Source organism: Acipenser ruthenus, chromosome 41 (assembly GCF_902713425.1).
Source record: "Acipenser ruthenus chromosome 41, fAciRut3.2 maternal haplotype, whole genome shotgun sequence".
NCBI classification, from domain to species: domain Eukaryota; kingdom Metazoa; phylum Chordata; class Actinopteri; order Acipenseriformes; family Acipenseridae; genus Acipenser; species Acipenser ruthenus.
In genome coordinates, this window is record NC_081229.1 from 9,351,133 (window position 1) to 9,371,533 (window position 20,401).

Here is a 20,401-nt window from a genome sequence, read left to right on the forward strand (position 1 = left end):
TACATAAATTAACAGATATTCATTTATCTTGATATTTATTTATTTTTCACTATCATATAAACAATGACATTTACTACTGTAAGAAACAAATCAATACTCAACAGCTCTTGTTCAATTACACATTAGTGAAGATTTTTGTACATAAAGGTGGTCATGCTTTCATATATTTTTACTTTACAATTTTAAATATATTGTAACAACCCGGACAGTTGCTTTGTTGCAGGACTTGTTGTCTGTTCAGTTTGTCTTGCCTGTCTGTGCTCCATGTATTGTAAGGGGAATGGGTCGGATCACGCTGTTAGTGAATGGGGAGAATGTGTGTTGTTGTTTACGGGGGTTGCACAGCATTTGAGAATTCAACACCGTCTCCTTTTCTTTGACAAATTATTTGTTTAAACGATTTCCACGGTCTTATTTAGTAAAATGTACTGTTTAGTACTGATCTGTACATTCTACTTTGTCCCCAGCATTTGAATAATAAACTAACTTGGCTTGTGTTTTTCAGGCACGATAAAAGCAGATCAAATGCATGAAAAACACAAGCCAAGTTAGTAGAAACAATTGGGGCAACCTTGGCCCCCACCTCTTTGAAAGTTGTGCCTGTTTGCTTGGTGCTGGCTAAGGTGTCCCCAATGGTTTCTTGAAACTTGGCTTGTGTTTTCGATCTCTCTACTTTAAATGGCTGGGCACTTTTGGTAAGGTGGAGTTTTTTCACATTTCCAATGTGTGTTTGTTTCAGATTTAATAAACGTTCAGGGAGTACCCATCATTTATTTAATACAAGTCACAGTATTATACCCCTTTGATGTAGCGCCGTACCTCCAAAATAGTATCTGCTTCAGCCAAATCGCAGCCGTTGGCATCTCCGCTTTATATGTAAAAGCAGTCAGTAAAGACTGATGCTGGTGAAACCGAGCCCTGGGATCAAAATCTGCCTTCAGAGTTCTCCTGTAATGTTTCAGGTCTATTTCCCCCTAACACACGCTACAATTACATCTTTTTCAATAGCATTACACATTTACAATAATATCCATATATTGTTACACTGAACATGTATAATCATATATCCAGTCCTTTAGTGTTTCTCCCTCTTGGTATAATACCCCCCCAGACCAGAGCAATGGCAACATTCTATCTATATCTCAAGTAGTGAGTCCTATATTGAACTGGTTGGACTTGTCCACGGAAAACAAACAGCTAGTAATGTAACCTACATGCTCCCTCCCTCCCTCTCAACCACACTGTGGATATCACGCAATCTAGAATGACAATGTCACAGCTACTGGGAGTCACTCACCTGCTAGACTGCATTCTGAATGGGAGCGCCCGTCTTCCTTTCCATCTCCTTGCGTGCTGTTGGGAGAGCCTTCCTTTCCAGCGCCTTGCTCTCTCACGCAGATTCTCTTCAGCACCACGCTACACTCCCGCAGGCGTACACGCTCCAGCTCGGATTCTTTCTTCCCTGGTTCCATGTGGTCAAACTCTACTTCAGGAAACTCCTGTTTAATACGATCAGTTTTCAGCACCTCTTGTTTAGCAGTAAGGGGTTCTTCTGTACGAGAGATCTCCAGTTCATTGTGCTCAGCTTTAATCTCAGAGACCTCCATCAGACAGCAGTTGCATTGCACCTCACAGACCTCCTGTTTAATGGGGAGGGAAGCCAGCCCAGAGAACTCCTCTCTGGGGACAGGTTCATCAGGGAGCTCCTTTTTAATCTGGACAGATTCCATCTTCACACTGTCCATGGCAGCACACAGGACTCTGTTTAATAGCTGCCAAAAAAACAAGCATTTATTTATTTAGATACAGGGCTATTAAGGTCATTCAAGAGGCCGACAAAATCTGGCTTTAATAGCAGAGGTGGCCTTACTATTGAAAGGGAAGATAATTTCTTGCAATAATTTTGAATACCATAGGATTACACAATTTATTAATTTCATAGATTATTCACTGTGGATTTCTTCTGTGCAACCTCTAATAACATTTGCTTCTGATTTGTAACAGTTATATACAGTGCCGTGAAAAAGTATTTGCCCACTGTCTGATTTTACACATTTTTGCATATTTGACACTAAATGTTATCAGATCTTCAACCAAAACCTAATATTAGATAAACGGGACCCTGAATGAACAAATAACACAAAAACTTGATACATATTTCATTTATTTATTAAATTATTATTATTTATTTATTAGCAGACGCCCTTATCCAGGGCGACTTACTTATTATATTCTGTATTTTGCATGATAACAATATTCAATGTCCATATCGTTGCCCACTCCTAATTTTATAGATAGATAGATAGAGAGATAGATAGATAGATAGATAGATAGATAGATAGATAGATAGATAGATAGATAGATAGATAGATAGATAGATAGATAGATTCATGTGTAAATCTAGATCGGCCAGTAAACGTGTAGATTTACCAGCTCAGCGGTCAATGCATAAATTAACTGAGGAGATGGTAATTAACGCGACAGCATTTGAGGTGAATTCAGAAGGAACGTCATAGAGCTTAATGGAAAAAAAGATTTCTGGAACATCTGTTACGTACAGACATGATTAGAGAGATGTATGCTTTTATTTCTTAAGATTGTATCCCCCTTGTCTTTTCCCGATTTCATTTTAAATCAATTTAAACATTAGGTAAGGTAACAACGACATCTCTTCAGCAAAACTCGTGCCGCTACCAAGTGTGATTTACTAAATTAAACCCACTTAGAAAAAAAAACCCCACTAAACTCATCGCCTCGCCGAGGTGCACGCAGGTTAGCAGAGTGCGGTTTGGTTTGTTTTGTGAATTGATGCCAGACAGTTACCTCAAGTATGAGAGCTCGATCTACCATCTCCTTAGATATTTTATAAAGTGACCGCTGAGCCGGTAAACCTACACATGTACCGGTTAATCTAATGATTGATCGATTTTACACAGGAACCCTCATTTATTCACGTGTGTGTATAATTTGTAATATTATAATTAATTATTCACACACTCTGGTATATCGCCCGCTATTTATTTGCCTGCACATAAAAGAGGAACTCGGCCTCAACTACGTTGTCATTAAAAAAAAAAAAAAAAAACATCGTTACCTTAATTTCGATTGATATCCCGGCCCCTTTTTAGTTTAATTGTTATATTTTAAATGGACTCGGTCTTGTTGATGCCGGCTTGCCTGTTCATTTAATAAACAAAGAGCCTGACACCCCCGCGCCGATCCTGCATCGATGACATAACTGCAGGCTCCACTTCATACGTCACTGAAGCTGTTACCACGGGAACGGGTCACATGACAGGGTTGCATTCGCACCTGGCGATCCTGCCTCTATGGCCAACGCTGCTCAGAGCTGCTCTGTGATACTCATGAACTTGGCAGTTTTCAACTCGTTGTACAATTAAATACAAATCAGTTAAGCACCATCTTTCTGTATTTTGTAGAAGTATAAATACTCCGGTAAACATAAATAACATTCATCATACTCATACTTTGACGGTTTTTGTTTTATTTCCCTTTAAAAACTGCCATTTCTGAAAAAAAAAGGTCTCAGGCACATTCAAACTGGTAGAAAATGAATAAAAACATTAAATTAAATCTAAAACACACATTTTCAGTATAATATAGTAACTTAAGAAGACATAACATGTGCAATGTAATTTATTTTTGCTCCTAGTACTTTCTCGTAGTGATCTCAAAACGACGCATCACGGCCAAACCTGTTTTCCTGATAGTGCAAAATATGCATTTCGAATGTAACAAAATGTCGCAAAGTGGTCATTTGCATATTAATTAAATACTTATTTATTTTAACCATTGTTGTTTTAAACTACTCAACGGCAACAAATACCATGATACCAAATTACATATTATGCTTTAAATATATCAACTTTATAGAAATTACAAAGTTGCAATTGTGTAACAATTTACACAATTGTAAATTAGATTAACATATTAATAAATTAAAAATGCTAAACACTTTATTTATATACAAATAATCACATTACCTGCCTTTTCAGTGGCAAATGCACTCTTTACAAATTCTTAACATGTAACACATTGTTATGATGACTTTTGAACCCTAAACAAACACTATAACACATACTGCAAAACTGGAATAGTTATAATTTCTTAACAGACAAATAAAAACGCTTTTAAACAAGCTATAATATGTTATGTTGCGATACATTATAAACAAAACCCTTGCATTTAAAAATGACCCCTAACCATTTTTTTCAGTACAGATTTACTGCACAGACACGTGTCTGTAGGTGCCACGCCTTCTGGGCAGTCCTGACAAATGGGAGAGATGCGTTTTTAGGGGCAGGCTGTTGCATTAAAAGGAAAACTAACTTTCAATTGAAAAACACGACCAAGCTTAGCGTAAACTTTTTCTTTAATTTGTTTTTAATTTTTTAATTTTTTTAATTTTATTTTTTTTAATTCATAAAGCTAAAGTCAGTAGAGTGCAACACTTAAATCCAAGATGGGCGCCGAGAAGGAAAGGGTAGCAGGATTTGGTGCATAAAAAAGCATTTCTACACGTTTTAAATCATTTTTTATATATTTTAATTTTAGATATGTTTAAGTTAGGTAAAAACTGTTAATAATAACCTATTTTTTTTGTTTGTTGTTGAAATCTCTGCATCCCTTCCTGCATCATTATTATTATTATTATTATTATTATTATTATTATTATTATTATTATCATCAATGTGTTTAGCAGAGACCCTGTATTCATGTTTTGTCCTATATACAGACATGATTAGAGAGATGTATGCTTTTATTTCTTAAGATTGTATCCCCCTTGTCTTTTCCCGATTTCATTTTAAATCAATTTAAACATTAGGTAAGGTAACAACGACATCTCTTCAGCAAAACTCGTGCCGCTACCAAGTGTGATTTATTAAATTAAACCCACTTGGAAAAAAACCCACTAAACTGGACGCCTCACCGAGGTGCACGCAGGTTAGCAGAGTGCGGTTTGGTTTGGTTTTGTGAATTGATGGCAGACAGTTACCTCAAGTATGAGAGCTCGATCTACCATCTCCTTAGATATTTAATAAAGTGACCGCTGAGCTGGTAAACCTACACATGTACCGGTTAATCTAATGATTGATCGATTTTACACAGGAACCCTCATTTATTCACGTGTGTGTATAATTTGTAATATTATATATAATTATTCACACACTCTGGTATATCGCCCGCTATTTATTTGCCTGCACATAAAACAAGGAACTCGGCCTCAACTACGTTGTCATTAAAAATAAAAAAAACACATCGTTACCTTAATTTCGATTGATATCCCGGCCCCTTTTTAGTTTAATTGTTATATTTTAAATGGACTCGGTCTTGTTGATGCCGGCTTGCCTGTTCATTTAATAAACAAAGAGCCTGACACCCCCGCGCCGATCCTGCATCGATGACATAACTGCAGGCTCCACTTCATACGTCACTGAAGCTGTTACCACGGGAACGGGTCACATGACAGGGTTGCATTCAATACTGGAGGGGGCGAGGGGACATGTGGACAGTTTCTTATAGGAGTAAAGTCATCAAGGAAGAAGAGCTGTCTAAATCAGCAGCGAAGTGTTCTAGGATTTACATGATGATCAGGAAAGCAATGGGTGCAATTCGTCCCAGATAATAATAATAATAATAATAATAATAATAATAATAGTCAGTTTCCACTTGTCAAGTACGGCAGAAAGGATGAGTTAGACACAGTGAAATTGAATTCTGACAGAACGGGCATGATATTGCAATACTTTAAAATGCAGCTCTGCAATACACATTCTAACTAACCCCTTTCATGACTTCAGTGTACATAAATCGATCATTTATAGACATTTCAGTGACCGTTGCTGTTTTGTAATTCGGTATTATTGCCACCAAAACACCAACGCTAAAAATTACCACACAATAGTTAGATCATTAGTTTTGCTTTCACGAAAGGGGTTAGAATGTGGATGCTTAAAAACAGCATACTGTGTTTGTTGGTTTAGTTTTTTCTTCCTGAATCGAGTGTCCAGCAATGCACCATGACAAAACTGCAAATCCTTAATTGCAACTGTGAATTTCAATAACTGTGAAACTATATAAAGTCTCTGAAACGTAAACATCTATCATTATGTGCATCCAGCTGCTCATCATTGTGATGCACAGCACTCTCCATTGCCTGACAAAGTTACTATTTCGATTTTTTTTTTTCTTCAAAGCTGTGTTGTTTGTACAGGTTTGGTAACAGCGGTTAGCAAACTCCACTGCAGACTGAACAACTCATTTGACCTCTATCGTTATTAAACTCTAGCCATGGGAAAATCTTCAGACGGTTTGCCTGAAAATCTGTCTTTTTTTCCCTTTCCCTTCACTGACATCGCTTACAGTGCTGTTGCATCACTGAGGATGCATCTGAGCCTCTAGTCTAAACTATGTATTAGTTAGTGGGGTGTGACTGAGTTTAGTAAGAGTATTTATTCTTTGCAAAATTACCTGTTGAATATTTTCATTATGAAAGTTTCTTAAATTAGATTTTTTATACCATTTGATTTTTACAATGGAAAAATGACCTATACATTATTTTTGTAACAATTAGTGTGCGGCTCACTCAGAAAACATTGATTTGTGGAGTAGTGGTTAGGGCTCTGGACTCTTGACTGGAGGGTCGTGGGTTCAATCCCAGGTGGGGGACACTGCTGCTGTACCCTTGAGCAAGGTACTTTACCTAGATTGCTCCAGTAAAAACCCAGCTGTATAAATGGGCAATTGTATGTACAAAATAATATGATATCTTGTAACAATTGTAAGTCGCCCTGGATAAGGGCGTCTGCTAAGAAATAAATAATAAGACTTGTGTTTGTGTGAATTACTATTTCATCAACATAGTAGGCTCTCTGTATTTCTTTTTTGTTGTTTTATGAATGAGTATGAAATCGCCTTGGCGCCTTTCTGCCCCCTAGAACTGCCTTGGTGCCCCTGAAATGTTCACACCCAACAAAGGCAGCATTGCCTTGCCCTTCATGACCCAACATTATGCCCTTCCTCTGCCGCTCCGAGCCACTGTGCTGCACCTCGGGGTCATAAGGAGCTCCAGCGGGGAACTGAACTAACCTGCAATTAATGCTAATGTACACAAATTATATACAAATGACATGGGCAGCAGTGTGGAGTAGTGGTTAGGGCTCTGGACTCCTGACTGGAGGGTCGTGGGTTCAATCCCAGGTGGGGGACACTGCTGCTGTACCCTTGAGCAAGGTACTTTACCTAGATTGCTCCAGTAAAAACCCAACTGTATAAATGGGTAATTGTATGTAAAAATAATGTGATATCTTGTAACAATTGTAAGTCAGCCTGGATAAGGGCATCTGCTAATAAATAATAATAATAATAATAATAATGCTAAACAGTATTGTGTATCCCACAATGCTACGCTAATCACCCGCCCGCATCAATCATGGCAGAGCCCACGGAGGAGCAGCGATGCACATCTCCAATAGAGGTAGAGCCAGACAGCTCATTGCAAACTGGGTGTGAATGAACATATATTGTAACAGTTTTTCAGGATTGCATGTTCTTAATTTACATTAATGTAAAAATGGGGTTCTGTGTGTCCTTTGCTACGATTTACCGTTTTCAGAGTTTGGGTGCTTAATGTGTTTTTATGCAGTCATACACCTTTACAGAATCAAATAATGGATTAATTAATATAATATTTATATAATATATTTCATATATAAATATTCATATAATATTTATTATTATTTTTTAACAATAAGACAAATGTTTGACAGGAGCGAGTATGAAGCCAATTGGTTCATTGAATTTAATGAAGTGCAGCTCTATCGAGTGCTTAATTTCAATAGAGTCCGGCACGCCTCTGGAGCATTGTCTGGAACTGGCCTAAAGTTTCTCTGCTCTGTGAATTCGCTGGTGTGAAACAAGTTTGCTTGACCACCTGAAACTCTTCCCACAGTCAGAGCAGCGATACGGTTTCTTTCCTCTGTGAATTTGCTGGTGTGAAACAAGGTTGGTTGACTGACTGAAACTCTTCCCACAGTCAGAGCAGCGATACGGTTTCTTTCCTCTGTGAATTTGCTGGTGTGAAATAAGGCTGTCTGACCGACTAAAACTCTTCCCACAGTCAGAGCAGAAATACGGTTTCTCTCCTGTGTGAGTTCGCCGGTGGACAACAAGGTTGTTTGACTGACTGAAACTCTTTCCACAGTCAGAGCAGCGATACGGTTTCTCTCCTCTGTGAGTTCTCTGGTGTGAAACAAGGTTGTTTGACTGACTGAAACTCTTCCCACAGTCAGAGCAGCGATACGGTTTCTCTCCTCTGTGAGTTCTCTGGTGTGAAACAAGGTTGTTTGACTGACTGAAACTCTTCCCACAGTCAGAGCAGCGATACGGTTTCTCTCCTCTGTGAATTCTCTGGTGTGAAACAAGGTTGCTTGACTGTCTGAAACTCTTCCCACAGTCAGAGCAGCGATACGGTTTCTCTCCTGTGTGAATTCTCTGGTGTAAAACAAGGCTGGTTGACGACCTGAAACTCTTCTCACACCAAGTGCAGCGATATGGTTTCTTTTCTGCATCAGTTCGCTGGTGTGTTTTAAAATGCTCTAACTGGGTGAAATCTTTCCCACAGTCAGGATGTTCTCCACCGCCCGCCCTCGCTTTAGCTGCTGGACTGGAACCTGGAAAATATGAACAGGAAAGAAAGTAAGAGGGGCTGCTTGTAGGCTTAGAGTTTGTGGGTACATGATCAAACTGAAGTGTTATTCTTGGTCTGTGACCGGGTAAACATGACAAAATTAAAAAAAGAAAAAAAAAAAGCCACTTCATTTCGTTTCTTTGTCTTGCTGGGCCACCGCACTTCAGTACAGCTGGTTAACGCACATCATTGGACAGGGAAGGGACTGGATTCCACTGCCCTGCTTGCTGTCTTTTTTTCGTGTGACATCACTGAGACGGGCATTTCATTTTTAAAGGCCGGAGACATTTTCAGCAGCAGGCAGAAACAAAACATGACACAAGAACTTGTTTACAGCCAAGAAAACGATGGGAACACTAAATCCGAGATATCTGACATCGTTATATTAGAACATTTATTCTGCCTCACGTTTTAAAATATATGTTTTTACAACGTTTAATCGGATTTTTTTTTTCCTTATTACGGATAATAATGGAATGAAGAATGATTAGTTTGTTTATAAATATTTATTTTGAGAATATAAAAATCGATAGTGTCCATTACTGCTAATAAAGACCCTGTGAATAAGCGTGTATGATGTCATTGCAATCACTCAGGTGAAACAACGTCTTGTAATTTGACCAAACATCAATATTTTTCAACATCACTTTCAGGAAGTATTGCAAGGTCCCTCAGGTCATCGAATAACATGTTTTTATACATGTAACTAAGCAGCATACATAATAAAATTACTTAACGTTAAAATACTTCATAGTTTTTTTTTTATAAAAAGAGACTTCACTACAGCCAAAAAAACGGGTCCTGGGTCCATGCTTGGTCCTTAAAGGGTTAAAGCATGTGAATTTCAGCTGTGGGGCTTGCACCACTTTAAAAAAGCAAGGTTAAACTGGAAGTCTTTACTTTGTGTGTAAAAGCAGAGTCAGTAAAGACTGATGCTGGTGAAACCGAGCCCTGGGATCAAAATCTGCCTTCAAAGACCTCCTGTAATGTTTCAGGTCTATTTCCTCTAACACACGCTACAATTATATCAATTATATATTTTTCAATAGCATTACACTGAACATTTATAATGATCTATACAGTACTTTAGTGTTTCTCCCCCTTTGTATAATCCCCCCCCCTCCCAGAGCAATGGCAACATTATATCTGTATCTGAAGTTCACCAGTAGTGAGTCCTATCTTGAACTGGTTGGAGTGGTACAGCAAAAAAAAACAGCTAGTAATCTAGCCTACATGCTCCCTCCCTCCCTCTCAACCACACTGTGGATTTCACGCAATCGAGAATGACAATGTCACAGCTACTGGGAGTCACTCACCTGCTAGACTGCATTCTGAATGGGAGCGCCCGTCTTCCTTTCCACCTCCTTGCGTGCTGTTGGGAGAGCCTTCCTCTCCAGCGCCTTGCTCTCTCACGCAGATTCTCTCCAGCACCACGCTACACTCCCGCAGGCGTACAGGCTCCAGCTCAGGGATGTTTGGTTTGAAGTCCTCGGATTCTTCCTTCACTGGTTCCATGTGCTCAAACTCTACTTCAGGGGGCTCCTGTTTAATACGGTCAGTTTCCAGCACCTCTCCTTGTTTAACATGAAGGGATTCTTCTGTCTGGGGGATCTGCTGTTCATTGTGCTCAGCTTTAATCTCACAGACCTCTGTCTGACTGCTGTCAGATTTCATCTCACAGAGCTGTTCAATGAGGAGGGAAGCCATCCCAAAGGACTCCAGTGTAAAGGGGACAAGTTCAAGTTCAGGGAGCTCCTCTTTAATCTGGACAGATTCCATCTTCACACTGTCCATGGCAGCACACAGGATTCTGTTTAGTAGCTGCTGGAAAAAACAAGGAATTATTTATTTAAATACAGGGCTAATAATGCCATTCAAGGGGCCGGCAAAATCTGGCCTGAATAGCAGGGCTGGCTTTACTATTGAAGGGACACAGGATTTCTTGTAATAACTTTAATACCAGAGGATTTTACTTGTTCACACAATGTAGCCATTCCACACAGTGTGCATTACAGGTGTCCAGTTTTTTTTTTTTTTAAACGTTGTCTCTGACAGGGAAGAGGCTTTCGAAGGAGGCTGTGGTGAAGCTACACAGTACCCACAGGACAACAATAAAACTAACGTATTTTTTTCGTTGCTGTCAGAGTCGAAGATTATTTGTGTCGCTCACTTGGTTGGTGCTGCCGTTGGTGAAGGAAGATTGTAAATCTTCACAGAGACAGATTTGTTAAAAGTGCCTACAAACCATGAGAGATTTAAAATGAGACATTTTGTTTGAAAGTGGTCTGGGTCACAGGAGTCAAATATGGGTCAAAGGTCAAGTATAGTCTTCTAGACTAGTGTTTCTCAACCGATGTTCCACGGAACAGTGGTGTTCCGTGGAAAAAAATGAAAACATTACTGTTAGCTGGCTAGCTAACGTTAGCCTAGTTAGTTAGCAAACGTTACATTTACATTAAGCCCTCATACATGTTTGAAATACGTATAGGCTTCACGCATGCACTGTGCTGTAAATGAAGCAGGCTTCACGCATGCACTGTGCTGTAAATGAAGCAGGCTTCACGCATGCACTGTGCTTTAAATGAAGCAGGCTTCACGCATGCACTGTGGTGTAAATGAAGCAGGCTTCACGCATGCACTGTGCTTTAAATGAAGCAGGCTTCACGCATGCACTGTGCTTTAAATGAAGCAGGCTTCACGCATGCACTGTGCTGTAAATGAAACAGGCTTCACGCATGCACTGTGCTTTAAATGAAGCAGGCTTCACGCATGCACTGTGCTGTAAATGAAGCAGGCTTCACGCATGCACTGTGCTTTAAATGAAGCAGGCTTCACGCATGCACTGTGGTGTAAATGAAGCAGGCTTCACGCATGCACTGTGGTGTAAATGAAGCAGGCTTCACGCATGCACTGTGGTGTAAATGAAGCAGGCTTCACGCATGCACTGTGCTTTAAATGAAGCAGGCTTCACGCATGCACTGTGGTTTAAATGAAGCAGGCTTCACGCATGCACTGTTCTTTAAATGAAGCAGGCTTCACGCATGCACTGTGGTGTAAATGAAGCAGGCTTCACGCATGCACTGTGCTTTAAATGAAGCAGGCTTCACGCATGCACTGTGCTTTAAATGAAGCAGGCTTCACGCATGCACTGTGCTTTAAATGAAGCAGGCTTCACGCATGCACTGTGCTTTAAATGAAGCAGGCTTCACGCATGCACTGTGCTTTAAATGAAGCAGGCTTCACGCATGCACTGTGCTGTAAATGAAGCAGGCTTCACGCATGCACTGTGCTTTAAATGAAGCAGGCTTCACGCATGCACTGTGCTCTAAATGAAGCAGGCTTCACGCATGCACTGTGCTTTAAATGAAGCAGGCTTCACGCATGCACTGTGCTTTAAATGAAGCAGGCTTCACGCATGCACTGTGGTTTAAAAGCAAAAACAACACACACACAGTGACACACACACAGTCTCCAAGGAGGGTTGGATGACGTGCACATTCACAAGCCAATGTGGAGAATTCTGCTGTTTTACGATATTTACACACATTCTCCAAGGCTTCGAGTTAATGCGCATATTCTCCTTTATTCGCACATGTACCGCACCACACATTACATATACTATATATAGTTAGTATAGTCAGTTTACGCGTCTCTCGTTTATCAGTGTACACCCTGTATGGCATATCGGTAGTTTAACATCACCTCAAAAAATGAACTCGGACACAAGTATGTTAACAATAATATTAAACAGAACAACATGGTCACCTGATTTTGTATTGATTTCCGCGGTACGCGTTTAGTTTGTTACATTTTAAATTGAACTCGGTCTTGTTGATCCTGCCATGCCTTCTTGCGTGTTTACTGAACAAAGTCTGGATCTGCCTCACCCGGGCGTCGCAAACAATTCAACTTCAATTTAAATAATAATAAATGTAACTTACTTTATCATCCACGCCTTACAAACCGGTATGCAATACCGTTTAACTGAACTAAAAAACAACTCTGCGTGGCTCAGTCTTTATTTTAAAACGATGTTGTGTCTCTGAAATGCCAGCAGAGAACACGTCACGTGACCGCGCTGCACTCCGCGATGTAATACAGCGGGCGCGCTCACGACACCTTTGCGCCGGCTAGATTGCAGACGGGAGTGCGCGCGTGACGTCACGGTCTGTGCAGACGCAGCGTGGGCAGCTTTGGTGAGGTGTGACACAGACCCGCTCTCTGGGATGGACCTCCATAACAGTCTCGCGTTTTGATTGGTCCATGTCTGTCACATGAATGTGTCGTCACACGCGTGGAAAAGCGTGCAGGCATTTTTAACATTGTGATCAGAGAGAGAGAGTGATCTGCTTTCCACAACCTTACCATTAAAATATAATGTGGTATTACACTGTACTGATAGAACAAACTATGAGGAATTACTTTATATGAATGATCATGTTATGCACGAATGTAAGAATTGGCTTTCTGTGGTGGTGTACTTTTTTCTTTCAAGTAGCATATATCTATAATCGTTTTTGCGATATATTTTAATATAAAATGTATACACTATTGCAGTTTTGTTAGAGGATACATTAGTTTATCTCTAATGTAATCACAGTTTTACATATACACTGCCCCTGTTTTCATTTACGTCGCAAATTCTGGGCCGCTTTGGTTTTTAGATAACGTCCCAAATTCTGGGCCGCTTTGCATTTTCGAATTCAGCCCAGTTTTGGGGACTCAGCTGACAGCCGAGTTTCTAAGTCATCCATGCAGTTTACCTTAAACTGGATCGTGAATTCATTTGAGAGTAACCCTTAGTACATGAATCAAAGTTAATGTGTTTTTTACTCTCCCCAGAAATCTTTTTTTTTTATGAAAAAACAAATAAAATGTAATTGTTAAAAAAAACCGTATTTCTTATTACGTGAAGAAACTACATTGCACTGAAACAGATACATGAAAATTAATTAAAGCAGTCGTTTTCCTTCTTAAAGGCTAATATTAAAACACATTTTTGGGAAGGAACATGGTATTCCGAAAAAAGGACATCTAATTTTCTTATGTAACGTCCATCAATATATTGTAGTGTTTCAGGTTCGTTTTGGACAGAAATGAGACTGCAACTGTGAGTAGATGAAGGCCGTTTATTTGACAATAATTAAATAATCACAAAATAAAATCATAAAGTGAGGGTAAGGAGGCTGGGAGTCGACAGTGAAAATAAATGATTGTAGTAATTTTTCTTTTACCCTACCCTTCCCAGTCTTTTCCCCGCCCCTCTTTTGCACAAAACCTGAACTCCAATTCTCCTCCACACACGTGTACCACCATGCAACCCCTACACGCATACACCCACCATGCAACCCCTGCACGCACACACCACCATGCAACCCCTGCACGCACACAACACCATGCAACCCCTGCACGCACACACCACCATGCAACCCCTGCACGCACACACCACCATGCAACCCCTGCACGCACACACCACCATGCAACCCCTGCACGCACACACCACCATGCAACCCCTGCACGCACACACCACCATGCAACCCCTGCACGCACACACCACCATGCAACCCCTGCACGCACACACCCACCATGCAACCCCTGCACGCACACACCCACCATGCAACCCCTGCACGCACACACCACCATGCAACCCCTGCACTCACACACCACCATGCAACCCCTGCACGCACACACCACCGTGCTACCCCTGCACGCGCACACCACCATGCAACCCCTGCACGCACACACCCACCATGCAACCCCTGCACGCACACACCACCGTGCAACCCCTGCACACACACACCACCATGCAACCCCTGCACGCACACACCACCATGCAACCCCTGCACGCACACACCACCATGCAACCCCTACATGCACACACCACCATGCAACCCCTGCACGCACACACCACCATGCAACCCCTACATGCACACACCACCATGCAACCCCTGCACGCACACACCACCATGCAATTCTTTGCAAAATATATTTTCGGGTATTCTGCCCCATTCATGTCTATGGCAGTGTTAAAAAACACATTTTCAGGCATATCTCTCGAACCCGAGCACATAGAACCACCATTCAAAGTGATATAGACTCAGGGGAGCACCCCTGACCACCCCCTAAAACGGTGTGGTGGTTCACCCAAAAACTCATGTCATGACGAAAAAATTCACTTTGCCAAGCCGTCCTGGCATCTGAACCATGATAATGGTGACTCCTTGTGTGGGGTCCCATGGGGCCCCGCCGCAAAAAAAAAATCAAGTTCCTAACCCCCACAGAACCCGAGATACACCCTGTCAAAAATGTCCAAAAACTACCCTTTTCGGGGTCATATCTCCATGACCCTGGGGCCGAGAAACCGGGTTGAACTTCCTAGGGTCATGTCTGGGGGCCCTCTTTCACAGGGAGCCACCCGTTTTCAAATGGTACATTTTCAACAAATTTACACATTTTCAGTCTGAGTTCGTTGGCCCAGGGGTTGTGGAGATACGGGTACGATAAGAGACCACCCCCTTCCCTATGGCAAATCCCATTATAAAAACACCATCGGGGTAAGGCTCGTCCGATGGCGGTCGTGGGTCGTACGAACTCGAAGGACTCAATTTTCTTTAGCTAAGACTGTTGTGTATCCAAAGAGAATACTAGCGAGTTTGTTGGCCCAGGATTTGTGGACTCATGGGGTACGACAGAGTCATTGGAGCGCCTTGTGAATGGGGAGGGCTGAAACAAACAACAGCTCGGTGGTGTGGTAAGACTGTTAGTTATTGTTAAGGACCAATAGATTCAGGACCAGTAATTAATTAAATGTTAACATTTATATTTACAAAATTAATAATTTGTGTAAATAAATACAATAATAAAACAGCATTGGTATTAAGATTAATAAAATAATTATAATCAATAAAACACTTTTCCTGTTAAATAAATCAATTGGTTAAAGTCTCCTGTTAACTTGAAACTTGCTTTGCAGTATTCATGTTTGTCTGGTAATTGAATAAAGTTATTGAAGTGTCTTGAATTCAATAAGCTTTGTTGATAAAGCATGCAGGGAGTTGAGAGGTTGGTAAACAATGCATACATGAAGGTGTGAGCCTCACTAATAACACTGGAGGATTGGAAGCTGTCTGCATCCAGCTGAATCATTGATTTAAGAGTTACTTCATCACCATATCCGAACCCCAGCATTACAGTGTGCTGGTAATGGGGCGTACAACGAAACATTTCTCACCAAATCTAAACCATTTTCAAAAATAATAACCATATCATTTTGGGCAAAGTTACTTATAAAATACACAAACTGAATAGCTTGCTTTTTTTTTGTTAATGAATCTTTAAGAAACAAACTATTCTAAATACATACTATCCAAAAATGTGTTGAATGTGCATATAGTTCCATCTCCACTGACAACTTCAGTTACAATTGTTTGAATGAAGAGGACTTTTAAAAGATAAATATTTCAATATATACTTTGGTGTGTACTCTTTGTAGTTAAGTCTTTGCGATGTTAAAATGTTATTTGCTTATTTAGGATTTCTTTGCTTAGAAAATATTAACCAGGCCTGTCAGTAATATAAAGTGTGTGTGTGTATAGATGTGGTTTAAATGTTTAAACGTTGACACTGCATAGCATTTAAACGTTCATAAAAATGTACCAAAACCACGTCCCTAGAACACAGTCTTTAAGGTTCCTCTCCTTTGTGAACTCGCTGGTGGTTTTGAAGGCCTTGTTTAATGCGGAAACTCTTCCCACAGTCAGAGCAGCGATACGGTTTCTCTCCTCTGTGAATTCGCTGGTGTGAAACAAGGCTGTTTGACCGACTGAAACTCTTCCCACAGACAGAGCAGAAATACGGTTTCTCTCCTGTGTGAATTCGCTGGTGTGAAACAAGGCTGTCTGACCGACTGAAACTCTTCCCACAGTCAGAGCAGCGATACGGTTTCTCTCCGGTGTGAGTTCGCTGGTGTGAAACAAGCTGTCCGGAATGACTGAAACTCTTCCCACAGTCAGAGCAGCGATACGGTTTCTCTCCTGTGTGAACTCGCTGGTGTGAAATAAGGCTGTCTGACCGACTGAAACTCTTCCCACAGTCAGAGCAGAAATACGGTTTCTCTCCTGTGTGAATTTGCTGGTGTTTTTTCATGTTTCCCGAGTCACTGAAACTCTTCCCACAGTCAGAGCAGCGATACGGTTTCTCTCCTGTGTGAATTCGCTGGTGTGTTTTCAGGTCCCTTGACTGACTGAAACTCTTCCCACAGTAAGAGCAGCAATATGGTTTCTCTCCTGTGTGAATTCGCTGGTGTGAAACAAGGCTGTATGACCTACTGAAACTCTTCCCACAGTCAGAGCAACAATACGGTTTTTCTCCTGTGTGAATTCGCTGGTGTGAAACAAGGCTGTCTGACCGACTGAAACTCTTCCCACAATGAGAACAGCAATACGATTTCTCTCCTGTGTGAGTTTGCTGGTGTGCTTTCAGGTTTCCTAACTGGGTTAAACCTTTCCCACAGTCAGGATATTCTCCACCGCCCGCCCTCGCTTTAGCTGCTGGACTGGAACCTGGAAAATATGAACAGGAAAGAAAGTAAGAGGGACTGCTTGTGGGCTTCAGGCATGTGGCTGGGTGGAGGAGTGGATTAACACTAGAACCGCCACGACAGTCATTTTGACGGTTTTCACTTCATTTAAATTACTCTGCGTATGTGGAAGATACGCGGTTGTCCATTCCTTACTTTTCCTAAATACAGTGCCTTGCGAAAGTATTCGGCCCCCTTGAACTTTGCAACCTTTTGCCACATTTCAGGCTTCAAACATAAAGATATGAAACTGTAATTTTTTGTGAAGAATCAACAACAAGTGGGACACAATCATGAAGTGGAACGAAATTTATTGGATATTTCAAACTTTTTTAACAAATAAAAAACTGAAAAATTGGGCGTGCAAAATTATTCAGCCCCTTTACTTTCAGTGCAGCAAACTCTCTCCAGAAGTTCAGTGAGGATCTCTGAATGATCCAATGTTGACCTAAATGACTAATGATGATAAATAGAATCCACCTGTGTGTAATCAAGTCTCCGTATAAATGCACCTGCACTGTGATAGTCTCAGAGGTCCGTTTAAAGCGCAGAGAGCATCATGAAGAACAAGGAACACACCAGGCAGGTCCGAGATACTGTTGTGGAGAAGTTTAAAGCCGGATTTGGATACAAAAAGATTTCCCAAGCTTTAAACATCCCAAGGAGCACTGTGCAAACGATAATATTGAAATGGAAGGAGTATCAGACCACTGCAAATCTACCAAGACCTGGCCGTCCCTCTAAACTTTCAGCTCATACAAGGAGAGGACTGATCAGAGATGCAGCCAAGAGGCCCATGATCACTCTGGATGAACTGCAGAGATCTACAGCTGAGGTGGGAGACTCTGTCCATAGGACAACAATCAGTCGTATACTGCACAAATCTGGCCTTTATGGAAGAGTGGCAAGAAGAAAGCCATTTCTTAAAGATATCCATAAAAAGTGTCGTTTACAGTTTGCCACAAGCCACCTGGGAGACACACCAAACATGTGGAAGAAGGTGCTCTGGTCAGATGAAACCAAAATCGAACTTTTTGGCAACAATGCAAAACGTTATGTTTGGCGTAAAAGCAACACAGCTCATCACCCTGAACACACCATCCCCACTGTCAAACATGGTGGTGGCAGCATCATGGTTTGGGCCTGCTTTTCTTCAGCAGGGACAGGGAAGATGGTTAAAATTGATGGGAAGATGGATGGAGCCAAATACAGGACCATTCTGGAAGAAAACCTGATGGAGTCTGCAAAAGACCTGAGACTGGGACGGAGATTTGTCTTCCAACAAGACAATGATCCAAAACATAAAGCAAAATCTACAATGGAATGGTTCACAAATAAACATATCCAGGTGTTAGAATGGCCAAGTCAAAGTCCAGACCTGAATCCAATCGAGAATCTGTGGAAAGAACTGAAAACTGCTGTTCACAAATGCTCTCCATCCAACCTCACTGAGCTCGAGCTGTTTTGCAAGGAGGAATGGGCAAAAATTTCAGTCTCTCGATGTGCAAAACTGATAGAGACATACCCCAAGCGACTTATAGCTGTAATCGCAGCAAAAGGTGGCGCTACAAAGTATTAACTTAAGGGGGCTGAATAATTTTGCACCCCAATTTTTCAGTTTTTTATTTGTTAAAAAAGTTTGAAATATCCAATAAAATTCGTTCCACTTCATGATTGTGTCCCACTTGTTGTTGATTCTTCACAAAAAATTACAGTTTCATATCTTTATGTTTGAAGCCTGAAATGTGGCAAAAGGTCGCAAAGTTCAAGGGGGCCGAATACTTTCGCAAGGCACTGTACATGTATTAAATACCTTGATGGCGTTTGAAAGGCAGGGTTGCAAAAATTAAAGTTATAATCCCCTCTACCTAGAACTGCCATTTTGACTGCCTTTTACAAAACATGTTTTTATTTTGAATATAACCTGTAATATTTTTACAGTTTTGTATGTACATATACCTGTTTTCACACTAGTTTCTTTAATTATTTATTATAGTTTTTCATTTTTTGAAGTTGTGCTTTATATGTGGCAAGTTAGAAAAAAAAACCCTTTTATGTTTAATTGTTCATTTAAATATGGTGTAAATACAGACTCTGCTTTTGAAGTTCACCAGTAGCGAGTCCTGCCTTGAACTGGTTGGAGTGGTGCAGGAAAAACAAACAGCTAGTAATGTAACCTACATGCTCCCTCCCTCCCTCTCAACCACACTGTGGATATCACGCAATCTAGAATGACAATGTCACAGCTACTGGGAGTCACTCACCTGCTAGACTGCATTCTGAATGGGAGCGCCCGTCTTCCTTTCCACCTCCTTGCATGCTGTTGGGAGAGCCTTCCTCTCCAGCGCCTTGCTCTCTCACGCAGATTCTCTTCAGCACCACGCTACACTCCCGCAGGCGTACAGGCTCCAGCTCAGGGATGTTTGGTTTGAAGTCCTCGGATTCTTCCTTCCCTGGTTCTTGTTTAGCAGGAAGGGGTTCTTCTGTCTGGGGGATCTCCAATTCATTGTGCTCAGCTTTAATCTCAGAGACCTCTGGCTGGCTGCTGTCACATTGCATCTCACAGAGCTCCTGTTTAATGGGGAGGGAAGCCAGCCCAGAGAACTCCACTCTAATGGGGACCAGTTCAATTTCAGGGAGCTCCTCTTTAATCTGGACAGATTCCATCTCCACACTGTCCATGGCAGCACACGGGACTCTGTTTAGTAGCTACTGGAAAGAAAAAGCTCATTTATTAATTTAAATACAGTCAGTGGTTAAAGTGGGGCGGTACACGCACAGCCTCTCTGGCTGCTTTCATTATACTTTTTTTTTTTTGTACTTTTTTTACCCAGCTCGATTGCATCCGTAGTCTGCAGCTGATGTCACAGATTTTACAGACAGACAGACAGAGCAAACATGGAGGCTGAATTGTGTGAGATCCTTACTGCAGAAGAAGTGGACGCATTACAAGTTCCATTCGTGCTCCACAGACTTGAGCAAGCATAGCACCGTCGGAAAAGGTGCATTACAAACATTTATGGTTGTACGGAACGTACTATATGAATAAGTATGTTGTGCTTTAAGTGTATGCATAGGCAGGTACTGAATTTACAATATCAATCATAAAGTTA

General features: G+C 41.1%; 1 protein-coding gene and 1 pseudogene across 2 annotated transcripts in view; both read right to left on the reverse strand.

Annotated features, from left to right (window-relative positions):
- Window positions 1-12,879, reverse strand: part of LOC131708993 (zinc finger protein 79-like) — a 181,304-nt gene extending 168,425 nt beyond the window's left edge. For both annotated transcript variants that reach the window (XM_059010585.1, XM_059010584.1), the window contains exon 1: window positions 12,652-12,879. The gene's annotated coding sequence lies outside the window, so the exon portion shown is untranslated. The remainder of the gene's footprint in view (window positions 1-12,651) is intronic.
- Window positions 1-20,401, reverse strand: part of LOC117968192 (zinc finger protein 271-like) — a 34,164-nt pseudogene that overhangs the window by 7,119 nt on the left and 6,644 nt on the right.